The following is a 6,975-nucleotide window of genomic DNA, read 5'->3' on the forward strand; positions in this document are numbered from 1 at the left end:
TATCATGTCCTCCTCAGTCCATCACAACAGGAAGCAGGGGATCTCAGTTTGTCTTATTACTGGGATGTTAACTTTGATTGCTACATAATTTCTTCAGATCCTTATAATACTATGTGAGTGTCTGGATCGGTGGCACTCAATCCTTGTTCGCACATTAGAATCACCAACAACAAGTTTGAATATCCAGGCTTCACCCTGGATCAGTGATTCTCAAACTTACCTGTGAATTGGAATCACCTGTAAAAATTTTAAGATGCTGTAATGCCTGATTCTAACATTTAGAGATTCTGACATATTTAGTTTGAGTTTTGCCAGGGCATTAGGATTTTTATAAACTCTCCATGTCAAGCCAAGTTTGAGAATCACTGCTCTAGACGAATTAAGTCAGATTTTCTGATGGTGGGCCCTGGAATATTTTCAAAGCTCTCCAAGGTATCTTGATGTGCAGAGAGGGTTGAAAACCACAGGTGTACACCTAGGAGATAGTGTCCACCTTTAATCAAAGAGGAAGCCTGGAGCTGTACTGGTTTTCTCAAGATCATACAGCTGAGAAGTGGTAGGGTCATGTATACCAACCCAGGCCTTCTTCCTTGTTAACCATAGTTCTTCTCTGAATGAGGCAGAAGTCAGCTAGTTGACACCCATTTCACCTGGGAGGAGACTAGAGGAGGTATTTTTCTGCTCCTAGCCCAGGAAATCTGAGAAAATCAGACCATTAGGCTTACATTGTTCTGTTCTTCTAAGTTCAGTTTGTTCTGTTAATGACTACATCCTTTCTACTCAAAGTGTGGTCCATGAGCAGCAATGTCAACATCAGAACCTCAGGCCCCATCTCAGACAAATTATTCAGTATAGTGCAGAGAAACCCAGAAAGATGGCCCATGCATGATGCTATTTGGTTATAGAAAGCTTAACTGTGAGACATCTAATTTATTATAGGGCCACTCTAGGACGAGAATCCCTGGGGATTTCCATTTAGGATGATAATTTGATCACCCTTATTGTGCACTTCTCTCTAACTCATGTGCATCCAAGTGACTGAGAAAATATAATAGAGATCCCTGGATCCTGGCAAGGGTACTATTCAGAATTCAGAATTTCAGAATTTTGGAAATTCTGGAGAGTAGGCAAATGGGGTTAAGGTATTGGCAAGCTCTTACATATTACCATGTACAAGGGGAAAATACACCTGGGAAATAAGTGGATGTAAATACTTAGCAGAATTCTAAACTAGAAGGGATATGGGTGGGAGCAAGAGTGGGCTATAAGAGAGAAAGAAATTGACCATGATTCAAGGAGTGTACCAGGATTGAGACTATGATTCTCTCTCCAAAGTTATACGTGGATGCTTTTCTGAGGATAGAGGAGAGGTGTGGGAAAAGGGGTCTGAATCAGCTACTTTTAGTTTGCACTTAACACAGAGAAAATTCTTTAGCATGTCTATGCCATATCTTCTTCTGCTCTTGTATGTAAGAATAAACAAATAAAAACCACCAAATGAAAAGATTTAGCTGTTCAACAGAAGGGGAATAGAGGTAAGGAACTGGGATAAAAATGAATGAGATTCCAGATGACATTGTAGGAAAAAGATGTTAGAAAAGAAATATTCAATATCAGGAAAGCATTGTTTCAGATAATAAGCTCAATTCGTACATTTTAAAAAACACTGTGGAGGCAGTCACTAGCCAGTTGAATAATGAAGGAAACTGAGAAGCTGATAAAAGCTGAGCACAAAACATTGTCTCAAACTCAGAGGAAAAAATAAAAGTAAGAATATAATAATAAGGAAAATGGCAAGAGACTAGGAAAAATGATCCAGGAGATCCAACACACATGATATGCGTAGCACTGGAGGATGAAACTGAGCAAAAGGAGAAGCAAAATCAAAGAAATAATTGAATAAAAGTGTCCTAAGTTGAAGAAAAATTTGAATCTTCACCAGGAAATAGATTGTCAAATATCAGATGACATTAATAATAAAAAGAAAAGAAATCTTGCTTTACAACAGAAAAGAAGTCTCTTATAGAAGAAAAAAAATTCTCAGGATAAAACCAAATTTCTTGTTTACAGCATTGAATACTAAATGAAAGTGGAACATTTCAGTGAGATTCTCAAGGGAAAGTTTGCATAGCTTTTGAAAGGAAAAATTCTGTACTCGCCACTATTTACTTAATGAGTAAAATCATTAAGATACTCTCAGATGCTCAAGGACTCATACCCTTCCAGAAAATGTTCCTCAGGAAATAATTGTGCCACTTAAAAAATAATAATAACTCAGGAGAAATGAAGATGTGGTATAAACGCATAGATATAAAATAATGAAACTACTTAAAACTAGACTTACTGTCCAAATAATTATTGTAAATATGTTTTCTTGCCATAGGAAGCATGGCTTATTTTATTTTTCTCTTTAAAAACAAATTTTTTTTTTTTAATCAAAGACCTAGCAGGTTGTTTTAAAACACACACACTGACCAAATAAATGAAGTTAACATGCATTCCTTGTTTCTACTGCCATAATCTGAACTAAGATCCAGTGGTAGCAATGTTCTTTTTATTTTTAACAGTTTTAATATGGTTTTGCAACCTGGTAAAAGTGTAAAAACAATTTTTGAAAAATAATAAATTAATTAATATGATTTTTCATAATGGTAATCTGAATGTAAGTTCTCAGATTATCCTAATTAAAACTACTAGCAGGAGAAGGGAAAAGATACACTATATATACATCCTACAGTTTGCAGCTTGCCTAGTAGACATCAATGGATACTATTTCCAATCATAATATGGAAAATAGGCTAAGAGAACTTGATTTCTTATTGAAATAGAAACATTAAATGCTAATTACAGAATAGCAAATATATATTAAAAGATGCTAGAAAGAAACACATATGTGATGTGACAAAAACTGTTTGCTTAGAGAAGTTCAAGCCTGATATCCTGTCCTCATGGTAGATTTTATCTTCAATGGCCAAAGCTGAAGAATTGAAAGTGACATTGATCTTGACTGAACTGGTGGGTGGGCCGAACTTTGAGGAGTTACGTGATGGTCACTCCCAACATGAGTGTCAGTGCAATGTGGGCTCTGGAATGTGTTGATCCTTCTCAGACCTGCTCCCTTACTGCCTCCTTGTGGCCCAGTGAGAGGCCCTATTCTAGAACTGCGTATTAACAAATTCATCATTACAAAGAAATTTTCCTGTTTAAAAAACAAAACAAACTGGACACCCAACAGGGAAATACGGGTGTGCAAGTAATATCTGGTGGGCACCACTGATGTGCATCAATGTTCCTGTATTGTCTTTTTAAATACATAAATCACACTAATCTTTTTAAAATAAAAGTGTTTAAAGTCATCTTGACATTTCTTCCTTTAAATATAAAGAGGAACTCGTGTTTCCTGAGATGGGGGAATGTGGATGTGAGCATTCTCTCTCTTTGTATCAACACAGGACAGAACTCCGATGCATCACTTGGTCAGGGAGAGCTTGGAAGCCAGAAGCTAAGTTTACGCATTGCCTAGTTGCTAAGGAAGATTTCTAGAGACCAAGGGAGGGATAAAAACATAATTGGTCACAGCAACAAATCAAATAACAAATAGGAGCAAAACTTTGTAATTCAAGTAATTACAAGTAATTAATGTGTAATTCACATTTCTTACATTTTTCACATTTTTTCAATTTCTGGAAACTTCTTTTGTAACCTTGTTTTAGATGCAGAGCTGTCCCCAGTGCTTATTTTGAAGAAAGTTTCAGATGTAGTTTTGTATACACTATTGTGAGTCCAGAACATCATCTCTGCCAGAGACCTTTGCACTGTTAAGTCTCATTGGTTACTGCAAAACTGAAGCTCTTGGAACACCTGAGAAAAATTCTAAGCAACAGCAAAGTGAGTAACAAAAGTAATTTGAAGAGCAGGAGATATTTCCTGATTTGAAAACTTACGTCCACACAAAATTCTTCACATTTGGGTTTATAGCAGCTTTTTTCATAATTACAAAAACTTGGAAGCAACCAAGATGTCCTTCAGTAGGTTAATGGATGATTAAGCTATGGTACATCTGGACAAGGGAATATTATTCAGCAGTAAAAAGAAAACACAACAGTGGTTGTCAGGGGTTAGGGGGAAGAGAGGGATGAATAGACAGAACACGGAGGACTTTTAGGGCAGTATGATACTATAATGGTGGATACGTGTGCCATTATACCTTTGTCCAAGCCCATAGAATATACAACACCAAGAGTGGATCTGAATTAAACTATGGACTTTCGGTAACTATAATGTGTCAGTGTGTGTTCATCAATTGTAACAAATGTACCACTCTGGTGGGGGAATGTTGATAGTGGGAGAGGCTGAGCATGTGAGGATAAGAGGTGTATGGGAACTCTGCATTTTCCACTCAGTTTTAATGTGACTCTAAAAGGGCTCCAAAAAATTAGTCTATTTTTAAAAATATCAAGCATCAGCAAGTGATCAGAAGTGTTTTGAAGAGCAGGAGATATTTCCAGGAGCCTCTGCATTTATGTCACTGGCAGCTACCTTGCTAGCGCTTCTCAACTCAGAGTACAGACACCATGGCTATGGGGTCAACATGAGTTATTTTAGTTTATCAGTTTATTAACATCAGATATGTAACCTTGAGCACATCATTTTAAACTTGTTTCTTCTCTCCTTCATGGGATTGTTGTAATGATAAAAGCGGTAATGATATCCTGACAGACAAGTTCAATAAAGAGTAATTATTGTGATTTTTGTCATTACTTAATACATCCCAAAAGAATTTTATGGGTAGTAGTAGGGAAATTTGAAAGAGAAGGGAAGAGTCAATGATTTTTTTGTACCTATCACACACATATATACATGCACACACCCCTGTCCTGTAGCTGGCTCATTAAAAACCCAGTGCATTTATGGCAATGCCTTCCCACAAAAAAAGTCATCATATATCAAATCTGATGGAATAGTTAATGGTTCAGAATGAAAGCCCAAGCACTTTAGTTCTATTTTCCTGAGATGTTAATCTATTCATCAGTTTACATAAAGAAAGAAAATAAATAAATGAGAAAATAGAAAAAAAATAAGGAAGGAAAAAACATGTTATGAAATTTGTTCATAAATAATAAAAGTGTGGTTTGTATGAGAAGGGAAAAATGATGTGCAGGTATAAAACGTTGTTACTTACAAAAAGGGATTGTTTTTCTCCTCATTAAACCTTTTGCTGCTATGGAAACCTTTTGTGTTGAGGTTTTGGAATTTTTTTAAACTTTAAAAATATTTACTAATTATCTTGCTCCAGAATTTATTTTTAATATTTTTTAAAACCTGGATTTTAGGGAGGATCTTCAATGTGGCGGAGGAGTAAGACGTGGAAATCACCTTCCTACCCACAGATACATCAAAAGTACATCTACATGTGGAACAACTCCTACAGAACACCTACTGAACGCTGGCAGAAGACCTCAGACTTCCCAAAAGGCAAGAAACTCCCCCAGGTACCTGGGTAGGGAAAAAGAAAAAACAGAGACAAAAGAAAAGGGATGGGACCTGCACCTCTGGGAGGGAGCTGTGAAGGAGGAGAAGTTTCCAAACACTAGGAAGCCCCTTCACTGGCGGAGACAGCGGGTGGCGGGGGGAAGCTTCGGAGCCATGGAGGAGAGCACAGCAAGGGGTGCAGAGGGAAAAGTGGAGAGATTCCCGCACAGAGGATCGGTGCTGACCAGCACTCACCAGCCTGAAAGGCTTGTCTGCTCACCCACCAGGGAAGGAGGGGGCTGGGAGCTGAGGCTCGGGCTTCAGAGGTCAGATACCAGGGAAAGAACTGGGGTTGGCTGCGTGAACACAGCCTGAAGGGGGTTAGTGCACCACAGCTAGCCGGGAGGGAGTCCGGGAAAAAGTCTGGAGCTGCCGAAGAGTGAAGAGACCATTGTTTCACGGTGTGCGAGGAGAGGGGATTCAGAGCACCGCCTAAACGAGCTCCAGAGACAGGCGTGAGCTGTGGCTATCAGCAGGGATCCCAGAGACAGGCATGAAACGCTAAGGCTGCTGCTGCCGCCACCAAAAAGCCTGTGTGCAAGAACAGGTCACTATCCACACCTCCCCTCCCAGGAGCCTGTGCAGCCCGCCACTGCCAGGGTCCCGTGATCCAGGGACAACTTCCCAGGGAGAACGCACGGCGCGCCTCAGGCTGTTGCAACGTCATGCTGGCCTCTGCTGCCTCAGGCTCGCCCTGCATTCCATACCCCACCCTCTCCGCCGGCCTGAGTGAGCCAGAGCCCCCTAATCAGCCGCTCCTTTAACCCCGTCCTGTCTGGGTAAAGAACAGATACCAGAGGGAGACCTCCATGCAGAGGTGGGGCCAAATCCAAAGCTGAACCCCAGGAGCTGTGCGAACAAAGGAGAGAAAGGGAAATCTCTCCCAGCAGCCTCAGGAGCAGCAGATTAAATCTCCACAATCAACCTGATGTACCCTGCATCTGTGGAATACCTGAATAGACAACGAATCATCCCAAAATTGAGGCAGTGAAATTTGGGAGCCACTGTAGACTTGGGGTTAGTTGTATGTGACTGACTAGTTTCTGATTTATATGTTCATCTTAGTTTAGTTTTTAGTGCTTGTTATCATTGGCAGATTTGTTTATTGGTTTCGTTTCTCTCTTCTTTTTTTATTATTATTATTTTTTAATTTTAATAATATTTTTAAAATTTTTTATTTTAATTATTTATTTTTTTCCTTCTTTTCTTTTTTCTGCTGAGCCGTGGGGCTGACCGGGTCTTGGTGCTCTGGCTGGGTGTCAGGCCTGAGTCTCTGAGGTGGGAGAGCCAAGTTCAGGACACTGGGCCAACAGAGACCTCCCAGCCCCACATAATATCAATAGGCGAGAGCTCTCCCAGATATCTCCGTCTCAATGCTAAGACCCAGTTCCACTCAATGACCAGCAAGATACAGTGCTGGACACCCCATGCCAAACAACTAGC

The sequence above is a fragment of the Balaenoptera physalus genome (genome assembly GCF_965194825.1).
Source record: "Balaenoptera physalus genome assembly, chromosome: 8".
NCBI classification, from domain to species: domain Eukaryota; kingdom Metazoa; phylum Chordata; class Mammalia; order Artiodactyla; family Balaenopteridae; genus Balaenoptera; species Balaenoptera physalus.